The sequence below is a fragment of the Anas acuta genome, chromosome 4 (genome assembly GCF_963932015.1).
Source record: "Anas acuta chromosome 4, bAnaAcu1.1, whole genome shotgun sequence".
Lineage (NCBI taxonomy): Eukaryota > Metazoa > Chordata > Aves > Anseriformes > Anatidae > Anas > Anas acuta.
In genome coordinates, this window is record NC_088982.1 from 50,632,516 (window position 1) to 50,659,260 (window position 26,745).

At 37.3% G+C, this 26,745-nt stretch overlaps 1 long non-coding RNA gene across 3 annotated transcripts in view; it reads left to right on the plus strand.

Moving 5' to 3' along the window:
* The window catches only part of LOC137856165 (uncharacterized), a 59,247-nt gene that overhangs the window by 11,248 nt on the left and 21,254 nt on the right, over positions 1-26,745 (plus strand). For 2 of the 3 annotated variants that reach the window (XR_011096243.1, XR_011096241.1), the window contains exon 2: positions 12,701-12,807. This is a non-coding gene — a long non-coding RNA (uncharacterized lncRNA). Of the gene's footprint in view, positions 1-12,700; positions 12,808-25,742; positions 25,872-26,745 lie in introns of all 3 variants that reach the window. The other variant, XR_011096242.1, reaches the window with a different exon arrangement.

The following is a 26,745-nucleotide window of genomic DNA, read 5'->3' on the forward strand; positions in this document are numbered from 1 at the left end:
CTCTGTGGGGAGCTGGCTGTGAAAAGACTAATTTAATCTGAGCTACTTGTTGTGTAATCTTGTTCTGTTTCCAGGCTGTCAGTGGTGCAGTTCATGGCGCAGACCAAAGCCCAGAGAAGTCCAAAAAAAGACTTCCATTGGTTTCTGTGGGCTTTGTTTGGTTGCTTAGCCAATTACAGTATCATCATACTGATACAAATAAAAATTACATGTACAAATGTTTGGATGCTTATCCCCTCTGAATTCATCTGGCAGATCTCTGCATTGCTGTTGGTATTCCTTAGCAACCACAGATCAAGTGCTCCGTTTTCCTACTGTGTAAGAATAGTAATTTCCTTGCTGTCTTTGTGTCTTACATGCACACAGAGAACAATGGCTATTTGGTGCAAGTCTTAAGGAATTGGCTCCACATCAGTAAGGCCCCCAAATGGATGTTTCTAGTGGGCAACATATCCTGTCCTCCTAACTGTACTCTGCATCTCCCCAGGATCACTACATGCTGAGGCTTAACTAGGTCCAGTTACACTTTTTTTCTGGGGGGAAAAAAAAAAGGGTGGGGAGACAGGACACAACCTAAAGCATTTTGAGTTGAGAACAAGGATGTTTGGCAAATAATGTTATTGCAATTTCTTCCCTAAGGATTTAAATACCAACGGTATTCCTTTTAAGAGGACAAAGAAGGGAGCTGCTTTGAGACAAACACCAAAATTCAACGAAAATGCTGTGTTTTCAAACATACCAATTTTACTATAAAATGTAAAAAACCTTAAGCTGAGGTTTCTGTAGCTTCTTAAAAGCACATGCACATATATTCTGTTCTGGTTTGTGGCCTATTTGAAGTGATAACGTCATATATGTTGAACATGATTCTGTGAAATTCTGTGAAAAATAGTGCCTACAGAGGATTTCATCAGCAATAAAGCTTCGGGAAGCTTTAAAACCTGTGTTGGCGTTCACAGTGACACAAATGTTGCCCTCGGAACCCTGGTGTGTGGGCTCGCACCGACCGCCACTGACCATGAGATGGCGCATAGGCACTTCATTTCCAGATAGTGAACTCCAACTAAATAAAAATTTCAGATAAAATCATATTGGCATATTTTATTTGATTGTAATTGCTTCACTGCGGGCGGTCTCTACCACTCGAAATTGAGTCCCACCTGAACAGCTTTGCTGTCTGCATTTCAATTAATGGGTTAATTTTTGGCCAATAATGCTTATTACAAGATGGACACAATAGAATTAGAAAGTGCTGTCAAAGGAGTGTTACAGAGTGAAGGTGAAAATTCTACTATGATGAATTGGTATAGCTGCTTGTGTAAAAATCACATATGACCAGAAAATGGTGAAATGCAAGAACAGCCATTTTAAATATTAGAAATGACTTGTTACTGCCAAAAGCTTCCTTCCACAGGGAAAATGCTGACTTTAGCAATGCTTCTGTGTTGCAGAAAGGCCTGCGTACAGCATACTGTTAGGTGCCTGGTAGCTACGCTTGTAGCTTCACACCAGCACAAAAGATCAGGAAGATTTCTTCAGCAGTGCACAACAGTAAATCCAGGATGTGAACAGCTCTTGACGCAGTTATTACAAAGACCAGAGATACCTCTCTTTCCTGTGGGAAGTTAAAGTTACTGGGAGAGTTCTGGCTCTGCCTGGAGGGAACTCATGAAGGAGATGTGACATGTTGTCCTTTGGCTTGCAGATTACTTGGGTAATTTCCCTACTATTTCTCAGACTTCACCATAAGCTCTTGAGAAAGTAACCTTTTTATTCTTCCTTATGTAGTGCCTATACAGTGGGATCCTGATTTTCCTGGCACCTAATCGAAGCTACTGTGTTTCTAGTATAACACTGTGATTTGCTCCTCTTCCTCTCTTTTGAAGCAACCCCATTGTAAAACTTATAGTGTCTTTTATCCAGGTTTTGAGAACTCAGTGCATCCTAAAAATGGGAACGAACTTAGTTATAAATCCTACTGCCTATTCAAATGCTATTGAACAGCAGCCTAGGCTCACCTGTATGCCATTACTGCCAGTTTACCTCCTTACAGTTAGGAGGACATTATTATTGTCTCAGTGTGCTTTCTGTTTGTGCTCATTTTGCTATATTTTCTTTTTTTTTTTTAACTGCTGGCTCCTTATTACACTTTACAGGCTGTCAGATGCAAGTAACAGGACATCCATGGTATTCAAAATATTCATAACAGCTGTCAAATTATACTGTCTTCGTAAGACTCAAGGTTCTGCAGATTGACAGCTGGGGCTTGTCTGTTTCAAGCAGCCCTCTGTGCTTGAAAGGTCATTGCACCCAGATGTGAAGCAGTCTTACTCTTGGGCTACTGATCTATTTTTCTGTACTGGGGCTGTTGTTGTTGCTTCCATCTTTGCCTTTTTCTAGGCAAGCAGAGGAGAAAGCACTATCTAGAAGCAGTTCTAGATATTCTAGTACAGATTCTAGAGAAGCTGGCTTTCACAGTAAGGTCTTCAAAAGGACTTGCTTGTTCTAGAATGTATTCCTCTGATTGGATATCTAATGAAATTAAATGGTTTTCCTAGCCATGCAATGGACACTTCTGTGCTTGAAAGAGGAGAAAAAAGACAGGTGATATTTTTCAGATCACTTTGCCCATGTTGTATAAACTGAAATTGAACAGAGCAACAATCAATAATGCATCCAGCTAATACATTGCCATATAAATGAAATGAATCATAAGAAATGAAATGACTTTGCCTGACAATCTTGAGATAAATGCTGTTCCATAAAACCTCAGTCTTGTCAATTTGAATCTATATTATGGTGAAACAGCTGCTGATGTGAACTCTATTGTGTAAATCTCCCAGGAAGTAGATATTCAGTATTACTTGTGACATATGGCATTCCCTGGGTTAAGCCTTTATTGCATGTTTTCATTTAGTAGTGAAAATTTTTCTAAGATCATATGTTTTCTTTTGAATGAAGCAAGAGTGGCATGGAATAAGGAGTAATCCTAAAGGCAGGAATGAGATTGTGGAAAAGCAATATTGTTGCTTCATTCTTTTCATTGCCTGGAGAAAAGATATTTCATAGGTGTGGTAGTAACTGTTGTGTTCTATTTGTGTTTTGAAGTACTCTGCTTTCACATATTTAGTCTAGTCTTCAGACTGCCAAAGGTACCTTTTCATTGCTGTTAATTCTTGATAAAAAATCATCCTTTTGCAAGAATGTTTACCTTGTTTGTTTATCTATTCAATTTTAACTTATGGGCTTTGCTTCGAGAAGAAAATAATTCAGATTATGCATTCTACAAGCCAAATTTGATATTCAATATGTATATATTTTACCATTATGTATTTTTGGAATATGTTACCGCATTTAACATACCTTATTTACCTCTCTGTTAGCCAATGCCTGTAAGATTCAAACATAAAATGGATGAGAAGCTGCAGAAGATGAATCCTTCCTTTGAGATAAATTTCTATAGATTACATGTCAACTTCATCTCCAATGAAGGTTAAATGTTCTTCAACATACTTGAAGAAAGAAGGAAAAATGACTAGGGAGGATTAGAGAGAACTGAGGTGGTGAATGCTGTCCATCTATAGAGATAGGAGCTTCAGGGATACTTAGCCTAATCTAAGGCTATCAGCTTTTTCCTCAGACCATCTATTATTTTGTTCTCCTTTTCTTTACACTTGAGAACATCTGTTTGTCAAAATATGCTCACAGTACTGGACACCCTTCTGTGGAAAATCACTACGTCTTGCTGCTCCCTTCCCAATGAGATTTTTAAATGCTCAGTTCTGGTAATACTAATCTGTTAATTCAGGTTGAAGGAAGATTTAATTATGGTGTCTTCCTTTACTCCACTATTTGTATTTTAAAAAATGCTGAGCCCTGCTATTATGGGAGTGGAAAATGTGCACTGTTGCTCAGATTTCTGGGCTTCTGTCATTGTAAGTGGTCAAGGTGATCCTTCTTCGTGAGGTATATTCATGTCTGCCTGAACTCTGTAATGCTGTAGGATTTTTGTTTGCACATCTCACTTTTCCCTTTTAAACTGTTCATTCCTCAGTCTTGTTTCTCTACCTGTCCTGCTTTTCTATTGTACCTATAGCTGTCCTTGGTTCCTTGAACTGCCTTTTCATTTTGCTTTCTTACATATCACTCTTTTATATTACTTGTTACAGCTTTCTAGTTAAAGCAAATTCAATTTCCTTTCTCTGGCTTCAGAGGAGATCCTTCGCCAGCCTCTTCGGGTTATAACCAGAGTATGTTCTGTTGTCTACACAGTACTTTGTACCAAATGTGATCTGTTTTAAACTGCACTTTTCTTAGATGGTGACCAACTCAATTTTGCTGCTGCTATGCCTAATGATGTAGTTAGTGTACAATGTAACTTTTGTAGGATGACCAGTATGTATATTTGTTAGAACAGCAGGACAGATGAAAGCAAAGTTGTGAGGTGCACAGATTTAGTACATGCTGGAAAGCACCTGAATGATAAATACAGATAAGTTTAACTTCCTTATTATTTTGTAAATTAAAATATAAGAGGAATAACTATATCACTTTTAAATAGCAGTTTTTTCTGATGTTGAACACATTGGTCTCTCCCTTCTTAAAGCAACTTTATTCCAGAATCCTGATTGTGAAAACAACTTTGTTCTGGAATCTCAATTGTGCTGTCATTGCTTAATGTATTTTGTATTTGTCCCAAGCAGGTTCTTCATCCTTTTGCTTTCTGGTTTATCAAGGGCATCATTCAAAATTCACAGAGACAGTTTCAGCCAAGTTCATTTTTATGATCTTGATTTGTAAAGCATTCTATCTTTCTGTATCTTTTCTTGTCAGTGAATTTAAAAAATGATAAACAGTTCTGCAAGCACCAGCAATCTATGGGTTCATACCTCTGTCAACATATTCAAAGGATGCAATTGCATTCACAGAATAACAAACTCTGTCATGTAGATTATGAACAGCATTTTAGCATTCTTCAAAAGCTCTTAGCTCTGTAGTTGCTTTTGTTTTGCTCTGTTTGCATTCATGTTATAAATCCCTACCTTTAAAATGGATTTAGAAAGTGCTTTTCTAGCACTTAATACTTAAATGGTGAAAGTTAATTTCTCAGGATGTTAAGTTTCTTATACAAGTCCAATTAATTAATAGAACTAAGGCAGAGATTGGTGTAAGATCTGTAGAATGATGGAAGTAAACACAAAATAAGAGTGTTGACAAGGCAAACTCAATGGGTGACATAATGAACCAGTTTATTTTCACATAAAGAACGTCTGAATTTTCTCAGTATTGTTGAAGGAATTTTATTTTCCTTTCAGGATGGCTGCATATTGCCCGTGTGGGTATTTCAGGCTGAAAATTGCAGTCCTTAATTTATTTTTTTTAGAAAACTAGACTTTTGTGTTACCTCATGCCTACTATTAATTCCTAACCAGATTCTGGCTTTTATGACAACACCTACCATACATAGATATGGGGGGCAAAACATAAGTAAACATGTTATTTAGAAAACTAATTGCCTTATTATGCAGGTCTTGGGATTTCCCCACACATTTTTGAGTTGTATTGTACTCTTTAGTGTTACTGATGCATATTACCAAGGAGCCTAATATACATGTATGTGTGATTGTCAATATAAAAACTAAACTCTGATACTGAAGGTGCTTTGAAGTTATCTCCACTTTATGCTGCAAGAAAGCCATGGTTCCAAAAGAGAGCCATGTGTCAGTTTCCTGTCTACATCTTGATGAAAGACTAAGGTGTTGTCCCAGGTACTTGCTATTGGACCTTAGATGTGTCATGCTTGGTAAAATATCAGGGTTTCTGTTTCTGCTATCTTGACGAAGACTATCATAGCTTGTGAGGTGTGTTAGACAATTTTGAGGATTTCCCAGCAAACTGAATGCTTTAGCCTTCTCTAGCTATTAGGTTGATGGTTCTGACTTAAGATATCAGTATCTTGACACCAAAACACCTGGAGGTTGTGAAATACTATGGGTAAGGTTTTGTAGCTGAGCTTTACTTGGGGTGGGGGAGGAAGGGGAGAAAAATGCTATATATATACAAAGCTGTGACCCTTGAGAGTCGAAGGAGTGAGACTCAAATGGAAGAATAAATGTTACATAGATGAGGGCCTATTAACAACTTTCAACATTTGGGCTGCAGCCTGTGTCTTCCTCTAATTAAAGGAGGAACCTTCTTTCCCCAAACTGCAAGTAACAGTTTCAGGATAGAGAACATTATAGTGTGAAATACTGAGAGCTGAGGTCCTACCTACCCATTTACCCCTATAATTTGCATTTACAACACTTAGCCCACCAAAAGAAATTGCATTTACAGAGTCAAGCCTCTTGACTCTTCATGTTTCCATAGATGGAAAAAGGGTGCTGAGATTTAGCATTAGAAGCTAAATTGCAATTTAAAAGGCAATTGTCATGAAGTGTTTTTGAAAATTTGATCTGATAACTCATGCAGATTTTTGGTTGCTAAATAGGATGCATGCAGATCATAGGAATATTTTCATAGAATCACTAAGGTTGGAAGAAACCTCCCAGGATCATCTGGTCCAACCATCCCCCTACCATCAATGTCACCCACTAAACCGCGTCCTTTAGCTCCAGGTCCAGCCTTTCCTTGAACACCCCCAGGGATGGTGACTCCACCACCTCCCTGGGCAACCCATTCCAATAACTAACTAGTCTTTCTGAGAAGAAATGTCTCCTCACTTCCAACCTGAACCTCCTCTGGTGCAACTTGAGGACATTTCCTCTAGTCCTGTCACTAGTTAACTATGAGAAGAGGCTGACCTCCAGCTACACACACCTTCCTTTCAGGTAGCTGCAGAGAGCAATGAGGTCTCCCCTGAGCCTCCCCTTCTCCTGACCAAACAACCTCAGTTCCCTCAGGTGTTGTTGACTTGTGTTCCAAGGATTTCTGGGCTTAATAAGAATTGCTTGTAAACTGGTTAAGGATTTATGAAGGAACTTGCATCAGGTTAAGTGGATTGATAAACTGATTATAATTTGAGCATTTTAGGCAAGACTTGTGCAACAAGAAAGTGAATTTTTATTATTGCCATGTCAGTTTGTTAGTTCTATTTCTCTATTCTTCAAAGTCTCTATAAGCTGGACTAGCTATAACCCAACATATTTTATAAACCATATTAGCCTCTTTGCTTTGAACAGAGAAATGCTTATTTGCATGATGGCCAAATGATTCTTCTCTATCGAGGTATAATTTTGGTTTTTACAAGTTCCTGTAAAACTGCCAGTAAGCTTTCAATAAATACAATTGTTAAAATTATGGGTTAATGTCTGTTGCTAGGTGGAGAACACATTAAATTTAATGAAAGATTTTGAAGGTTTGAGTGAAGTATAAGAGTATTTTGAAAATTTCCAGGCAAGGATAAACACTCTCATCTTGATTGAAATATTTTTTTATAACTCCTGTTTCAAATTCTTCCCCGTTATCCTCAGATTTCACACTTTTCCCCTCAACAGTGTGCCATTGACAAAACTGATGTTCATTTTATGAATCTTTGATTTTGATATAACTGCATCTCCTGATAACAGCTCTCTCAAAGCTTTGCTATCTATTTCTATTGCATTTGTCAGCTTTATGGGATGACTCTGAATTTTCATAAACTGAGGTGCTGAGGAAAGTCACCTAAGAAGCTGTTAAGGTTTTGGAATAGTCTGAAAGCAGTTTTGCTTCTTTTTTTGCTGATACTAACTTTACTGCATCTGACAGTTTAAATTAAACACAACGTGTGTAACATTTCTTTTCCACCCTCTAGGTTTACACTGCTTCCATTCACCAGGTAATTGCTGGCTCTACTGTGGTCATAGGCATGATATTTGTCAACTTCCAGAGTAGACTGAACCAGAAATGCTGCGTTTTCAAGTTTGAAGCTCTTTTTTTTAATAAATTGTACTGTAGTCCACAAAAGAATAAACCTAAAATCCTATGAGCTTCTTCAATCTTCAGAACTCAAAGATCTGAAATGGTCTTATGTCCTTATGTCATTTCTCTGTTGAGGAGTGAATGATGTCTGCAGTAGCTAGAACAGAGTATGTAGAGTACTGAATGTTATTTGGAATGCATACTTTACCTCATTTTCCATTTGCTGTGGTATCTGAAGTATGAAGCACTGCTAAGTGTTGATGACAGCATCCCAGAGGGTGGGTGTCAGTTTCTGGGTTCCAAGTCATGCTTTATAACTCACTTTTTCTAAGTTCTTGATGTCACTTCTTGCATGTAAGGTCTTTCATATTTCATGAGTAATAATGCTACAAGAATAATTAAAGTATGCCTAAACTGGAAAGGTTGAATTTCAAACTGTTGGGGCTCCAATGTTTGCTTCCAATAAAATAATATAAAATGAGAAGGCTCAGTTATTAGACTCATGAAATCGGAATTATTTAACATTTTCTCTCATCCCTGACTGCTATGAAGCACTGTGGTTCAGTGACCAGAAAACAATTTTTAAGGTCATCTTTGAAACAGATTAATGTAGGCTTTAGTGGCACATAAAAGCATCCTCCCTACTATTTTATTTTCTATTTTAGTTTGTTAACAGTTAAAATTAAATTTCTGAGGTAGGAGAACTTGCACAAAATGGCAAATGGAGAAGAAAATGTTCTTTTATCATACTTTACATCCAGATCACACTTCTCTTCATGTCATCTGAAGATGCAGCTGTTCTTTCAGATAGTTGATTCATGCCACCCACAATTAAAATGTCCTTTCTATTTAAAAAATGCTTCTCAGCATGTCTAAAAAGGTTGTCTAAACAATGGCTTGTTCACAGTGAGAGAAAAGCTCTTAATGCTTTAGAGAAGACCGATGCAATGACTTGATTAGCAAAATCTGTCTGATTTCCAAGTCATGTATTGTCTTGAGTCTTGGCAGTTAGTTAAAAACCACATCTCCCTGCTTTGAAGCCAGGGATGGTAAGTTACACTGCAGTTGGGATTTCTGGACTATACAACATTTACAAGTACATTCATAGCGATCTCATTAAACACTACTGTTTCTGTCCAACACTTTCTTACACCAAATTACTTCTTTTGTTATAGGTACTCAGGGATAAGCAGTCCAAAGTTTCTGGTTTTGAACTTTGGTTATCCATAAAACGGGAAGTTGTACTGCTGAGTCCTTTTGAGGAAAGCATTGTCACAAGACTTGTTTTAGTAGTGGTTGGGCACTTGGAAAATAATGAAAAATACTTTTGTTCTTTAAAGTTGATGAAAAGACTGAGTTGTTACAACTCTAATGACAGCATCTCATTTTAACCTGGCTGCATTCTGGAATTTACTGTCCTAGGTCAAGGTGTCATGCTGTTCAGACTGGATGATAATTATTGCTTGTGGAGGGAGGGTTATTTCAGTCCCTGTTCAGTGAAATATGGAAACATGCACTGGAGCAGGAGCCTTGATCAGTAGGTCTGTGATGTGTGATTCCAGGCTTTGGCTCACAGAGACCATTATTCCCTTCTGGACTGCCAGAGCTTCAATTGAAGGGTTTTGTATGTCATAGTGTGAAAGTTGGTTCAGTTGGTAGATAAGAGATGTCTGCTGTCTGGGTTGTTTTGCAGCAGTTTAGTAGCTAAAGCAATGCCCAGCCATAGCTTCTGAACTATTTTAAAGCACTGTTTACAATGAAGTGTTGTGAATTTCAAGTAGGGGGCTACCTTTTTGCAGTACAGAAGCAAGACATCTGAATGGCACTGTTAGTTGGGTTTCGGGTAGAGGTGTTTATTATCTTTTTTTCTGTGATTTGGTCAGTGTGAGGACACCTGTCAATTCTTCCCATATATTCTTAATTACTTTGTGTTAAGTGAGTAATAGAACCCTCAGAGCTTGTGGGGTTTATTGCACTTTCAAGATGCTTAAGAATTGAGTACCACTGTTCCAAACATTGTCTGGATCCTTTTGAAACCCCGGAGTACCTAATTTCAGTGAACTTGATCTGGTGCACCTGTGGTGCTTAAGCCTAAACATTTTTCTACTTTGAAAGGGCAAAGCCTTTCATCCCTTTCCCATTATCAGTTCTGTGCACAGATATGCTCAGTGCGATTGTCATCATATTCCTTAGAGATGGCTGCAAGCATGCATGGCAAAGGGCTTATGACATTGATGTGAGTTTTACATGAGGGCTGCTAGCAGCTGAATGCTCTTGTTATACTTCGAATCCCGATGACTCCACTACTATCATGTTGCATAGGGAAGGAAGTTTATTCCTACAAAAACTATTAAATAATGACTGTTCATCTTGTCTCTTTCCTTATCTATGCTTGTTAATAAAAGCATCACTTTCATGTAGCTTGAATGTTTTTTTTTGAGGGAGGCACCATGGTGGTAAAATGCCTGCCACACTGAAACCAATAAGAATTGACTTAGTAATAAATATGCTGGGCTAAATGTGAAATCCTATTTGTTACTTTGGGAAAAATATTCATCTCATTTAGGAAGACCTATTTGTGTGCCAATCTCCATGCCCCTTTTCCACAGCTATTTTCACCCTCATTCAAAACCAAGATGCCTATTGTCTCATTATACTAAATGTTTAAATTGATCACTTTCCTATCTTGTGATGTGCAATAGCAACAAAAAAAATACCCCTTCCTGGGAGCTATATTTGAGGCATACTGCAGGTTGCTGAAGGAAAAATGAATTTGCACTATAGAGGAGTAAATGTGGTGTAGTCATGAAAACAATGGAGATGTTTCATCTCTTTCTATAAAATGTAAAGCAGCCTGGATTCTATCAGGCTTGTCTCCCTGTGTCCTGGGGTGGCAATTTCCTGGACTCCTGTGCTTCATGTCTGTCATGAGATTAAGGAAGCAGTGAAGAATCACAGTACAATCAAAATCAGCATCTAGCAGGACAAATAGCAGTCTATTCAGAGCTCATCACTGTACAATTTAGGATTCATTGCATTTTGCTACTATATTTAATTTAATGAGGGTAGCAGCTGCTCTGCTATTTCTTATAGAAGTCACAGTATTATAACACCACATGGAGGGGCTTTGTTTATTTTTATCAGTACAGAAGACTGTGTATTCAGCAAGTAGTATTTCGGGAAAAAAAAATGCCGATGTTAAGAGACTCTTCAATTATTCCCCCAGCTCCATATGACTTCCACCCTTATCTCTCCACTAGTCTTCATTATTCAAAAACTCATTTTACCATTAAATTATAAGAAAATATTTTCCACAGATAATGGAAATAAACAAGTCAGGGACAAGTCAATAAACCATTATGAGGATCATAAACACAATTTTACAAAAATGGCATGTGGCCTGCTCAGAGCTGCAGTTGTATTGCTTTGGTCTACAAGAAGATTAATGATTTAGCAGTTCTTATTTTTTGGTTTCACAGAACAGTAACTTTTGAGTTGATTACTACTATTTTTTTCCTTAAGCCCTATGAAAGGAGGGTTTGGGCTGGTCAGGTGAAGTCTAATATGACTAGTGTTTGTTAATTCTCAATAACTAGCAGAGACTGGTTCTTTCTGGTAATGGTTTAAAGGGCTTAATCAGAAGTTCTGTTCCAAATTTAGAGTAGGGAGACTCTTGCTCTCCATCAACAGAGTTTGGAAGCCTTAAGTTTCAGGGATTCATGCAGATTGTTGCTTGGGGTACTAACTTTGACATCAAGCACAGAAGAGTATTGGTTCAACTGTGAGAATGACAGTAATACTGTGAATGGGGCAAACATTGACTTTTAAGGCTCTGATAATGTTGGAAGTTGGCTGGGGTGTGTGTGGGGACTGAATTTGGATCAAATGGAAACTTTCCTCAAAAGTTTGAGATAATTAGACTGGAAGACAAACTACAGTGTGAAGATGAGCATGATGTTTAATTTAGCATGAGGTTTGAGGACTGTTTTGGTGCCAGATGTTGCTTAGTGTGTATTTTATATATAACTTTATATGTAAGAATTATATCTATATTTTAAGAACTTAAGATTAGGGAAATATGATGCTTTCAACATGCTAGAATGTTCTTTTTAAAGTCTTTTTGTAGGTTGAAGATTCAAAGTAGTTGACAAGTTTGCAGGACACTTTATAGGCCATTAAAGATACATGTTTTGCTGAAAGTTTGGGTAAATTTTTACATTGTCTAACTTGTTATTAGGTCTGTTAGTTCATAATCTTCAATGTGTAGTGTCATGAAAGTGTAGATATATTTCTATACTGTAAAAGGAAGGTGTATTCTACTGACATCAACTTTGTGTACATTGCAATAAAATGTATCAAATGAGCCAATTCTATTCAGCATGTATGGTTTATAGGACATGGTTAAGGAGTACTTCAAGAAGAATTATGTCTACAAGTTTAAAATAACAAAAATAGAAATCTTGAAAGGCTGGCTACTGTCTTGGAAAAATGCACTCTGAAATGAGCAGAAATTGCCAAGATAGGGCTATGTCATAGTCTATTTGAGTGCCTTGGGAGTTTCAGCCTGACCCACCCCCACCCTGTGGTGTTGCAGGTGTGGTTCCTGCTTGGAGAGGTTATAATGAATTAGTGGGCTCACTTATGAGTAGGTTTTTATCTCGAAAGGAGCACCTGTGGGGACAGGTGTCTGAGCTTTGGTTTGTGTGGTTCAGAGAACCTGATGTGCAGGCATGTGGTGGGCAGGTGGTTTGAGCCTGGGTGTTTTTGCTTTCCTCTGATTTTTTTTGTTCTTTTGTTGAAGTCACCACAAAATGAGGGAAATTGTTGAACCATCATGGTGTTGAAGATGCAGCTTTGTATGAGGCCTAATATCGACTATACTGACTGGAGCAAGCCCAAGCTGGAGGGGTAGGTTTGTTAACGTGTTTTTCTGTCCTGGTCTGTCTGGTCCTTGCCTTTAGGGACCTGTCTGACTCATACTGTTTCTTCTCATCTGTATGTTCACATTTCTTTTCCTGTGAAATGGTGATTGCAGGAGCAGTGTGAAGTGGGGTTTCATTGAGAAGTACTCCAAGGTTGTACACTAGGCTGTGGTCAGAAGGAAAGGAATGGTGAGCCTACAGATTCCCATAGGTGTGAAAATCTGTTACTTGATATGTAGCAAATCTTTTCTTGATTCAGAGTTAGTGGGACTATTTTGTATGTAATATTTGAATAAAGGCATGGGTAAAATATGCTGTTTTTATCATTCAAGTATTGCTTCAGTATTAAATGACAGAAAACCTAACTAGAGCATAATAGGGGTTAAACATTTTTTAACATGATAAAAAGTTGTGTTGGATGTGTTTCTACTTGCTTCTCCTCTGTTGAGCAAGTCACTGTTCTGATCACTTGTTTAACTGTAGCTTTTTAAGTCTAAAATGGACTATATAACACAGACTATCTGACCCCTGAAGTAGTTTCAATTTCCTCTTGAAAATAAATTTCTCCTGTTCTATTCCATTGTCTTAACCATAATAGCACTTGTTCTCAGATCATAGTTCTTGTAGCTAGTCACATGGTCAAGTGAGTCTCTTCTGTCCTTGAAATTAAAATGTCAGCATACTCCAAGCTCTCTTCCACTTGTATTACATGGTAGTAACAATTACATGGTAAAATGGTAGTTTGTTTCTTGAATCTGTCCTTTCTGTTTAGAAATATTTTTTAATGTGGTTTTATATCGTGGGATTGCACCTCCTTGAAAATTTTTATCAGAGTTGAGGAATATCCTGAAATTTCTCCAGGCATGTAGCTTACAGAATTGTACGTAACTAGGGTCCAGCAACCATGTGTTTGGTAATAGGAAAAAAACTAACAAGTTTTGAATTAATATAATTCTATTCGCATGTATAATACATGCAGTTCTATTCACATAGTTCATATTATGATCGTACTTGCTTGATGAGAATGGGACTTCTTGTAAGGATTTTGCAAGTTTTATGGGCTTCTTGTGAATATTGGAACTTGCCAAAAATAAATGTATCAAACTTATTTGAAGTAACTTAAACATCATAAACATGGCTTTCCCTTAAATATTTTTGAAGTCATGCAGGAATCTTTGTGTTATTCCTTGTAAATCTTAGTCTTAAGAGAATTGAATCATTAAACAGTGAGCTTCACACTGCACTGCAGAAGTTAATGGGAGGTTTGTAGTTTATAGCAATGGGTTTGCAGGATCAGTAGTCACTCAAGTACTTTTAAATAAGGTCCTAATTACAAATAGAAACATATTGACTACATTTAGAAATGTTCATCTATGCTTGAGTAGAGCATTGGTGCTTATTCATTTTGTTTGATAACCATCCTCCCACCCTGTTGTTGTCTTACATTAGTGCAATAACAGCATTGCAGAGAAGGCTGGCATGTCAGGCCAGTGAAGTATGTTAGGGAGTCTCTATTTTTAATAATGAAATTAAGGACAATTTTTATTAAGGGAACAACTGTTAAAACACACTTTCTTGGGTGATGGAGAGGAAGAGACTAGCTTCGGGCATACTTTGTCATTCTCTGAAGGCTATTTGTCAGTGTAATGCTGTCTGCCTTCTAGGAGCTGTGAAGATGATCTTTCAAAAAGATTGCAGTCTAATACCTTAAACCAGCACTGGATTTCAAGGAGCAAAAGACTGCAAGCTTTTGTATTAATTTGGTATGTGTTTGTGTAGATATCCGTATAGGTCAGACTTTCCATGCTGATTACAGCATAAGAAGAAATTAGTGCTTTTAAATGTGGTAGTGCTTTTACATGTGACAGTTCTTTAACACCTCAGTAGCATTGTCACTTCCTCCTACGCAGTTCTTTCCAGTAGGCAGAGGGTTGATGATCTGTTTTTGCAGTCCTCCCTGAAAGTGAGATTGTTCAAAACCAACTGGATACAAATTTCACATCATGAGAAGACAGAGGACCTCTAATGATACATAGTTATACAGCAATGGTGTTCTTTGGAGTGGTGGAACTGTATGAAGGACCTACCTGTTGCAGGTTATTGCATGAAAGTTCTGTGGTGTCTCATACCACTTTGGTCAGTTTTGCCAGGCAGCTGACATTGCCTATGTAATCATTCTGAGGACTAAAAAAATTACATTGTGCATCTAAACTGGAAGTCCATTATGTGACTCCATGTGAAGGACTTGCAGTAGAATTGGCTGGCTTCTTCATTTTGTTTCTTAGCACAGCGTAGGTCCAGAGAATGTTAGTTGAATCTGCAGTTTATTTCCTGTTACAAGAGGTAAGAGCTGTGACTACAGTGAGAAAAGGACAAAGTAAAACAGGTTAGGCAAAGTTATTAAGAATTAAAATTGGCTGATGTTCTAGTGGGAGATGTTTGGGTCTTTACCAGGGACTTCAGTATTTTCTGGACTTGTAGGAGGATTTAAAGATGTACAGACTGGGGGGAAAAATATCATATGCCAGTGTTATATTTGACTCAGATAATTGTGGAGAAATTTTAACCAAAACACATCAGTCAGTGGAAGATGTTCCTGACATTGTAATTCTCTAACTATTCAATAACATTTATTCATGCAAGTTCTACTCACCTGAAACATCTTGCAGTGAATTTAGGTAACAGAGCTGAGCTTTTAAAGAAATGAGTTAATTTGACATTTAAAGTGCTGTTTCTGTTATGATTAAAGTTTTTGGTGATAACACTGACACTAGTGATTTCATGGGTATTTTTTGAGTAATGCTGTTAACACATGTTGACTGAATACTTGAATAATGAATAATTACTTGAAAGTACTTGAATAATACCTGAATTGAGATAGTGTACACGCATTTGTAGCTTATCCCACATATTGGTAACTTGGGCTTTGGAAGGAAAAATCTTTTTGCCAAGAAATGAGGAATATTGTCAGTTTCCCTGTATAATCTTGGAAAACTGCATTCAATCTGTTATAACGCTGTTAACCTATTCATGCTTAATATGAACTTGTGTAAAATACTAGTTTTACATCTGGTATTCCAGGTAGATTCCAAGACTTGTCTTAGGTTTCACTAAACCTTCTGACCTGCTGCTCCCTAATCATTAGGTTTATCCAAGAACATCCTTGGTACTGCTGTTTTTTTTATGTGACCCCCGCATCTGCAAATTTGCACACTGTATAAATAGCCACAGTCATGCAGAAGTGGAGATATTCTTTGCTCTCTTCCCCTAGGCAAATCAGACACTGAGGTTCTCAACATGATTTTTATTTGCCCATAGTAAGAATTCATTATGAAATCCTGCCAGCAGGAGTTCAATTTCAGCATGGCAAAGTGTTGAAAACCAAGGAATTGTCTTCCAGTGACACCTGCTTTCCCCTTCACACTTTAATTTCTGGAAAAGTAAAAATAAAAAAACACTATATTCTTCCCTTCCCGTTTTTGACCTTCGATGTTCTGTGTAAAAGAGTAATCAAGAGTAGGCTCAGCAGTAAACAAAACAGTAGGGCTCTTCTGGTGGGATGTGCTTAGCAGTTGCTTACCATAGGAGCTTCTGAGGAAAGCCTCTTTATCTGCAATAATTCATTTAGTTTTCTGGTCCTTATAATGCAGCTCTTAAGTAAAATGGCATGTATTTCATAAGATCTTTTTTGATCTGAGACTTAAAGCATCTGGCTTAGTTCTTATAGCTTTATTCTTTCAGCTGTATGTAGACAGTGTTATTCTTGGGCTGAACATGTTATCCTCTGCATGAGTTTTATAGAGGGTCTCTACAGACATCTAATCATATTCATATCCGTTTTTCTTGAATTTTACTGGATTATTCACTTCATTGAACTACGGCAATTTTAAGTCTCATGAATTTATTTTACAGGACATAAAAATCTAGCCCTTTTAATATCTCTAATATATGTTGTAACTTTGTTTCACTGAATTGGTATAGCACTCTAGCTGGCTGCCACTTACACAGTGGGGCTCAGTAGGTTTTCCAGTGTTTTGTATGTTGTGTGCATAGCTATTTGGTATCAGTGTGAAACTTAATGAGTTTGAAGCAGACAAATACTTTCAAAATGGTTTTGTTTTTTTCTCCCTTTGACATGCTGAGATTTTCCTTTTTTTGATATTTTTTGTTTATAAACTACCTGTTTTTCGTAAGTCTTCATAGGTAATCTGTTTTAATGAAATGTATTGTAGAATAATGCATGAGTTCTGTACTGAATTCCGTACGCTGTACCAACATCTGTTTTCATTGTTTATGCATTTATATATAGGATAGAAGCAGCAGCTGTGCACTTAAATAGGGGGTAGGCAAGGAAAACAACTGAGATGGTTGGATAAGTATGTAGGGAGTGGGTGGTTAGGACAGGAAGGGTAAGAAGACATCAGAGTAGGTCGTGGCTCACTTGCCTTGACCCATCAGCTGTTGGCTTGTCCTTCCAAACTCAAGCAGAGTTATCAACAGGGTTAGGTAAAAATGGCTAATTAGTCTGTAACACCATCAGAGTGAAATTGTTCTCTGTAGCATCCTTTAAAACCTACCTGTGATAGCCTGAAACATGAAGTGATTTTACAGTGTAATTGTAAAATTAAAATTAGTGTTACTGATAGAACATCTCAGTAAGGAAGTTCGTATCAAATTTCTCTTCTGTAGTATTCATTGCTTTCCTTTTATTCCTTGTGTGTCACAAGAGGTAGATCTTAAAAGAAGATCTTAGAACTTAGAAATTAAATCTACCAGGTATTCATGGGTACTCATGCTCGCTCTTCATCTTTAATAAACAAAGATGTTTAATCTTTCCTGTAAATCAGCTTCTCAGCCTTACCACTCATGTTACTCCTCACAGCAGCTCAAGCAGAATTGGAAGAAGCCAGCAAAGATATTTCATTCTCTTTGCATACTTTGCACTTTTAATGCACAACAAGTACGTTGTTTGAAATAATTAACAGCTTGTTTTGATAACACTTTGTGACGTTTGTGTTGCTAACAACTTTTACCTTCTATAGGTGTTTTGGTGTATTTGTCACTAATCTCCAGATTTTTCAACAAGTGCAAAGAATAAAGCACTAAAAGAGGAGCAGAGCAAGTCTTTGAGCTAACTAGTGTTTTTGGCTTGGACAGACCAAAATCTGTAGTGAGCAGGGGATACTTACCTGGTTGAGGAAGAGGTATGTAAAGTGAATCATCATTGTAATAAAACATATGTCTATCTGCAGATCTTACTTTCAGGAATGTTGAATTCCCCTTCATCAATTTCAGAAGTCATGTGCATATTAGCAAAGCTTGCATACCACTAAGAAAATATAAAATACTCAAAAGTCAATGCTCTGTAGTGCAGAGTGCTGCTACAGCATTAGTTGTATCACAGTATAATTTGGTTTGGAAATAACTTTTTTTTTTAACATATGTCAAAAGAGTTAGTGGAACTGAGGCTGTGTTTTTGCCTGGTACTGAAGCCTTATGTGTACCATATACAGAAATTTAATGAGAAAGTACCTTCTAGAGAACCGCTTCATAGCTACAAGAATTGTGTATAGAGGTATGCCAATTTCAGTTAGTATCTAGGCCATATCAAATTGACACAGTGCCTTTGGGAGTTTTTTCCCATGTAGTATGCAGTTTTTTCGAAGCTGTACATTGCTGACTCTGAAAGATGCAGTTTTCAACTGTCTTCAATCATATAAGCAGAAGGACTTGGGCATGACCTTTGAGAGTGATTGCCTTTCTCTTGACATCTTACAAGTGGGACTGTTGAAGATAGATTTCCTTCAATAAAAAAAAAAAACAGATGACGGGATTCTCAGCTTCAGAATTCTGTGCTCGCCTCCCTTGGCATAAAAACTGTGACCTTTCAGACGCTTCTAAAAAGCGGAGGATGTTTTTGTTTATTCAGATAGCAAATCCTAAGCTCGCACATTTATTCCACAGCAGGAGTATGTGTGGAAGTGATTTTTTAAGTGCTATTTCAATTCATTCTTATGAATGCAATGTTAAAGTTCTTGGTTCTGGTTCTTGGCTTCACTACAGCTTCCAGCTACAATTATAAAGAGATTCCTCGCTGGCTGAACTATGCTGAACTATGATCAATGCAAGTGGTAGCTGTGAAAGTTGTAGCACTGAATCTCTGGCAAATCTTTGTGCAAATTGTGCGAAGTGCAGAGTGATGGAAGTGAAATCTGTATACTGAACAGCCTGTTGCTGTGTTTGGCAAGTCTTGCCTCCAGTTCAGGGGAGCGCTTGAGATCTTGGGTATTCATGTGTTGATTTTTTGATGCAGAGAAGGCATCCTTTGCAGACTTAAACCTGAGTAGTTCAAGTATGTTCAAAGTTACAAGTAACTGAAAAAATCTTACAGTGAAGGGAAAGGAAGATCTTAAATATGGTCTTTCAAGTATGCTCCTTGCATGCAAACAAACTGGAAGCAACAATCAGGGATGCTGTTACCTTGTAAGCTGGCAGAGCTTTACCAGAAGCTCTGGTTTTGGCTACATAAATGTACATTACTGAGACCTCTCTTTTACAAGGTACTCTCACAAATGCTTATAAGAAATGCTGATTACAAGATGAGATGTAAAGGGATCTTGCAGACTTCAGTGGTGTATAGGCATGGTTTGAATCTGAGGTTTGTTTAGTTATTTAAATAAAAACAACAAACAGAAATAACTTACTCCATAAATATCCAAGGAGGTCAGGTAATCTGCTTAATATATTTGCTGAGTTTGAAACTTACCAACTGTTAGCAGTACAATAATGCCTAAATACTACATCAAATTTTCTTGTAAGACACTGAGCATCTGCAGGAAAAACTTGACTTCAGTAGCATGTGGTGAAGATGAGTAGGAGTTTATCTGGCTGTCTAAATGTGGAAAAACATGCTGGCCAGCTCATTTTTCTTGATTTAGCCTTAGTATTAAAAGAAATTTGTTTTGCATTATGAAGTTCGCTGATTTAAAAAAAAAAAAAAAGCCTGGATGGCATGGTGTTAAATAAAGCTGAGTACTAAAGCATGTGTGTGAAGAGGCCACTCAGTTTGTGCTGATCTGTTGTGTGAGGAGGAAGAAAAATATTTGCTTTTCAATTCCTCTTCCTTACCTGCATGACCCAAACCTGTATGACAATAGCCTCTCACTTAAGTGGTAGAGTTTTTAGAAGGACAGTTCTGTCATTAGTTACCAGATTTCCTATCTCCTTTATGTTTTAAAACTGGTTGTTGTCTGGAAGCTTAATTTCATAGATGAAGTGATCAACTCTACAGAGATTGGGGGTGGGAAGGGAATCAGCTAATATAGTATTTGCTCTGACAATTTATGGGGGGGGGGGGAGGGAAATGTGTGTTTTCATTGTACATTTGAGTAGTTGGTTGCTAACTCAGCTTGAAAGGGGACAAATATGACCAAATTTGTAACCTGACTAGAAATTTATATGACTACTGGAAGACTTACTTTAGAGAAAGAACTGTTGATGCCCATAAAATAAAATTTGTAAAAGATTCAAGGAAGAAAAGCTTGATTTTTCTTGCCTTTAAAGTAGGAATACCAGGTGCTTTTTCTGTTTTCATCAGTAGTAATTTTCTTCAAGCTGGGAATAAAAATCCAGGCAAGCAAAAATGGCTTGTATGGAGCTAAGCTTGATTTCATTTATGCCACTTATTCTGAGATACCTATAGAAACCAGAAGCTAATCTAGATAGATCAGAATACAAAATAAAAATCAGACTTGCATTCTTGTCCAGTTACAGGCTGCTCATGTAGCTTTTTGCAGGCTTCTATGTGCAGTAGTTCTGTGTATTGGTACACTCACATTGGTGTATGAGTTTATGTTGTCCCATGTCTGTAGCAAGAGCTACATTTTTCTTAATTTGGATAAAAAAAAGAAAATTCACAAAAGTTTGATTCTTTTGCTAGAAAATTACATCCTTGGGTAGCAGGCTTTTTAATATAAACTTGTTTCACTTATCCTGTTCTTTAAAAATAACCTGAAATAATTCTGCATACAAGTTGGCTGCCCATGAAGTTTATTGCTTTTTTAATGAAAGGTGTTTTATCTTCACCAGAAATGCATGCACACCCTGCCCCCCCCCCACAAAAAAAAAAACAACCCACACCAAACAGCACTGCTTTATTAGTCATCTTTGTGTGCCTCTTCTTTGATCTTTGTATCAGTGGTGTGATATTGGTCCTTTCTGATAATATCCAGGGATATGCTTGTGATTTAAATGGTATTTTCAAAATAGTACATGGCATCAAGGTTGCTGTAGTCTGAGACTTGCCCTGCCCCTACTCTGAACAAGGTACTAAATTACAATTTTTGTCCAACAGGAAAAATTTATGCTATAGGAGGAGGAAGCCTCCACACAAATGAAGATGACAAATTCTTTCAAGCATCCTATATATATGCTTCTTCATTTTATTTAGTGTTTTATAGTTTATCTGGAAGCTGAAGAAGTAAAAAGCAAAAAAAAAACAAACAAACTGAACTTTACAAGATGTCTGTAAAACAGAGGATTTGAAGATTCAGAGACCTACATGTTTTGTTTAAAAATCTATCTGTAGCTCCTATGTTCCTTAAGTTTCAATGTGGGGAAAAAATGTGGGAATAGTATTTATTTTACGCCTCCATTCTCAGTAGCCACAGATAGCCCCATTGCTCTATAAGCTTTTTCCCCCAAGTGATAAAGGCTTATGTTAATTGCCACTCAGTAGAAAAAAATATTGAAATATCACCTTAAAATATCACCATTCTAGTAATTTTTCTTTGTTCTTTGGAGTTTATCCCAAAGAAAGAGTAAGCTGAACCTCATACTCTAGTGTTCACTTAAATGAGAAGGTGAGCAAAAAGCCCAGAAAACTTGTTTTTGTCTGGTGTAGTGTTTGCATTTATCTGGAAAGTCCACTTAGGTCTGGAAACAGATGCTGAAGCTTTTCAAGTCATGACAGCTGACTTTCATGTGAGCTGGTGTTAATTCAATATGCCATAACTTTTGGGATCTTTAATTGTTCTGGTACTTAAACGTTCTTCAGTGGGATAAATTTTCCCTCCTCATTGCTCCTCTTTATTCCCCTCATTGCTCCCCTTCATTCCCCTTATTGTTCCCCCCCACCTACAAAATTGGTAGTGTTTAGAAAACTGCATGTACCATGTGTTACCTAGGTTAGTTTTGAAACCTGTTCGCTCTGCTGTAGGATGGGATGGGAGTCTAAGGAAATATTCTGTATAATACAGTGGAGAAAAATAGATTTTGTTGTGACCTTTAGGTTGAGCTTTTCTGTTCTGAACCATATTATTTTGTTAAATACAAGGGAACTGGAGCCAGCCTGTGACCTTTTGTTATCATGCAGTTTTGAGAAATGGCAAAAGTCATTCTGATGCTCAGAAGCTCTATTATGGAGAGATTTGTTCTTTAAAGGAGGAAGAGAAAAAAAAAAACAACCTTGAAAATCAGAATTGTAAACCTATACCAGAACAATACAAGTTTTCAATGTTAGCATCAATTAAAGCCTTTTCTACAGAGACAGTAATGTCTGAAGCTAGCTGCAACCCACTTTGTCCTCAGCCCCTTTTGATCCCAGAGATGCTCAATACCGGCTATAGATTTTTCACCTCATAAATCCTTTCAAGTGAAGTAGTAGCAGAGAACTGATGAAATAGTATATCCTTACTGTTCTGTGAATTTGCATTTGTGACTCTGTATCTTTGCTATCATAGATGGTTTGCTTTTAACTGGTGTCCTGTTGGTAGCTTGCTAATGGGGAGAGACTGATTGTGCAAAAGTAGGCTTTATTTTAATTATTGATGTTGCAATGTAGTACTCTTCCTTAATCCCTCTTCCCACTCTGTGCTGAGGTTCATTGGATCCTGATGCTGAAGGATGTCTTTCTCTGGTCTTTGCAATGCAGGGTTGCCACTGAATGATGCTGACAACCTTCCTTGGCATGCCAGACCCTACAAATGCAGCACCTGCTCAAGATTGCTCTTCCTCAGGAATGAAGTATTTGGGAGTTTGCCTGCAATTCTGTAGTGCTTTGCAAAGCTCTTCACAGTCACTGTGTTAGGATAGATTCAGGCCACTAGAAAATACTTGGTCTTGAAGCTACCTGTGACTCTGGATAAAATCAAAAATAATCCTTTTGTTTCATCCAGCAGGCTGTTAAACCAAACTCCTTCCAGGTTGTCTCCCATGTTTCTCCAAAGCTGAGGTACCACCCCACTAAACAAGCTTGGTCCTTAGGTGTGTCTTTCTAAAATTAACGCTGAAGATTCTTCAGATAAGTATTCCCATCCTCAACTTTACCAGAGAAGATTGCATCCTTTGTGCTTCTGACATTCTTCAGTTATTGTGGATCTAGTTAAGAGAATCCCTCTTTATGCCCGTTTCTTTGTCATGCATCATAATGAAGTGATAAGTGACACTTCAGGAATGCTTGGGCACATGCAACACAAATAATACTGGATTTCTAAAGCTGTATCCTGAAAATACCCGAGTGATTATGGAGCTGGGCAGCCTCATAGCAGCTGTATGAGGGGAATGAGAGCAGTATGGTGGTGCTGAGCTGCCCATTGGTGTCAAACCACCATGACTGTGAAGCACTGCTCCTTATTAGTTTTTATTTAGACAACTGACTGGTAGCAATGTGTTGCTCTTAGACTGATACAGGTCCAGCCAGGCCTCAATGTGTCAGAGCTTCTGGTTCATCAGTTAGCAGAGCTGCTTGAGTCTGTATGCATTTACCAGTTCATTCAGATGAAACATTTATTTTATGACAGCATGAGGTACTTGCCTACTGATCTACTTGAATACAGCTGATCTCCAATATGGAGAGGAGGTCTAATTTCTCTTATGTGCCATTGTCAATTCTGAACGTGACACTAAAAAGTGGTATGAAATCTCTAGTCCTGAAATACGGAAGAACAGAAACCTATTTTCACTCATCGTTTTCTGTCTGTTTGCTTGCTTATCTTTGCCGTGTTGGGGGGGAGTGGGAGGAGCATCTTTACATTGTCACTTGCATTGAACTGTAAGATGTAACATAGAAAGGCTTAAGTGACACTCTGAATGGTGAAGGTCTCTTGGACTAAATGGTCTCTTGTCTAGAATTAACAATTTTGGTGCTTTTTTTTGGTGAGACCACTGGAGGTACAACTTAATCCTATTGCAATACATGGAGACATTAAAAAAAAAATCTGGTGACAGAAGAATGCTTGGTATGATAATACTATAGCAATTTGTTTTTTATAGCTGAATTATAAATCCAAGAACTGCAGCTCATAATTCACGTAATTAATAAGGTATAGTTTGGTTTCTGTTTTAATTTTGCTTAGCATCTAATAGCAAATCTGGATTGTCTATTTAATTGCTGTGAAACCAGTGAGGCAAATGCAAGTCCTTTATTCACTGAAGGGTAGTTAAAGTACTGAGAAAATGTAGACAATAGAAGTTCCACTGCACTTCAGAACAGGTCGTGTTTTTGGAATGTTTTTAGGAGCAATGTATCATACCTTAGATTTTTAGTCCTGTTTGAGAAACTTGGATAACTTCTTTCACTCACGAGGATTAGGTAGATGTGACCAGAACACTAAAAATATTGGGTAAACATTAGGTGATTGCTTCTTAGTTTTGCAGAATCATTGAATGGCTTAGGTTGGAAGGGACCTTAATGATGATCCAGTTCCGACCCCCCTGCCATGGGCAAGGACACCTCCCTCTAGACCAGATTGCTTAAAGCCCCATACAACCTGGCCTTGAACACCTCCAGGGATTCACATTCACAGATTCTCAAGTTTTTGCTGGTCAATCTATTTCTCTGTAAATCTAACTTGTCTCTAGTTTGGATATGCAGTCTCTGTATACCAGAGCTTCTGTTTTTCTTTCAGCCCTAAGTATAAATGTGTTCACTGGTATTTTTGCCTTTATACGTTGTCTTATGCCCTACTGATACCCTTCGGTTTCAAGACCATTCTCCTTGTTTGTGCTTTGGTACGAAGGCTGCTGCATTTATCCGAGTGTCTACTGATGGTAGTGAAATCTATAACATGAAAAGATAAATAAAAGGTGAGAAATCCACCTGTTTGCTTATCTGAATTGCTTGCTTGATTCAGGTGGTAGATTTGGAAGTTGTGGACATGTTTCACATACTTTTTCTTGAAGGGTCAATCATGTTGCAGCTTCTCTATCTAGCATTGTGATTTAGGGACACACCTATATTTTTAGATGGGAGAAGATTATTAGTTTTTTATTATATTATTAGCATAATAGTTACTCTACTCAAGAATATTATTTTTTTTGTATTTTATTTCTAGAGCCAATAACTACTGGGACTGAAAGGGTTTGACCATTTTATCAGAGCAGGCAGTTAATCAGTCATGGACTACAGGGGCTTCTTTTGCTCTTTGTTTGCACCTGTGCCATTTCTTGTTGTTTGGGTTGTTTCAGCACATTACATCATCCTGTCCAGAGCTCATGCAGAAATGTTAGCAATTCATCTTAGCATTTTCCTGATGTCAGCTGAGGTTGCGAATGAAACTAACATCATTTTTCAAAATGCCACTTCAGGTGGCAAAGAACTGTATCCTGTAGTCCTTATTCAGACAAAAAAAAACACATTTGTTTGCCAATTTAATGATACAGAATCAGACTCAACTGTCCATAAAATTATTTGTTTCCAGAGACTACAACTAATTTTAGTTTACTCTTTTCTGCCAATATTAAAAACAAATTGCATTGCCTTGTAGATCTTTTTTGTATGCTTATAAGTATCTAAATGGTAATATGAGATGTGAAATTGTTGAGGTGCAGATTTTAATTACACAATTGACTTCAGGAATAACAATTCTGATTTATATTTGTGGTAATGAATCCAGACTTGTCTACTTTTTTCTGTTTATTCAGGTTTGTATGGGATTTTTCAACCTGCAGTCTAACATAATCAGAACTCTGACTACGTTGATCAGATTCAACCAAATTTGACAGCAGGGTGAGGAGCTAGAAGATGATTGCCTTCAAAATTCACGAAAGAAGGTAGCTAAGTAGAGAAAACATTTTATGTCCAAGCAAACCGATAGTTTGCAGTGCAAATTCAAACCTGTTTAACAATCTCCTTTTGAGAATTGTGATGACCTAAGATTGTTAGATACTGTGCTGTGTTAGAAGCCAGATAATATAATGTCCCATTAAGCATGCTTTTCTCTTTATGTTCTCCAATGTCTAATAAGGAGTGAACTTAAGCCTTCTTGAGATCTCCATAATTTTAAAAAGTTTGTGCTCAAAACTCTTCTGCTTCAAGTGGCGTCAGTTGATCTAATAAGGTATTACTTCTCTATTCAAACTTTGTCTTGTCTTGTAATGCTGGTAAAAACATCAATTAGCTGTGAGACATTTACAGAAGAAACAGGTGTCATTTGTTTCTGTTCAAATTTGTTTGTTTTATGGTCAAGACTGGCTTCCTTAGGGAGAAGAATGACTGCTTCTCTTTAAAACAAAAACAACAATGAAAAACATATCTTAGAAGAGCTATAACTGTTAGTAGCTATTAAAACTGGTATGACAAAAAGTCATACTTGTCATTAGGTACTGCAGCTTATAGCTTCCTTTATAATGAAATAAGGTATGAGAATGTAGGAAATACCCCCATGTTGATAGATAAAACCCATGTCTCTTCTGAGTTTGTTTTCCACTCGCAAGCATTAATTTAATCTTTCCTCATAGGTTGGAAAAAATGATCACCATCATTTTGTATATTAGTGTAATGGAGAGTGCAAAAAAAAAAAAAAGCAAATTCTAGCAGGTTGTATTTACAATATCACTTTTGTTTGGAGAAAGTGATTTTGGAAGTGATTCTCCTGGCTATTCTCACAGTTGTGGGTTAGGTTTGCACAATGGTTTTGGGGTGCAC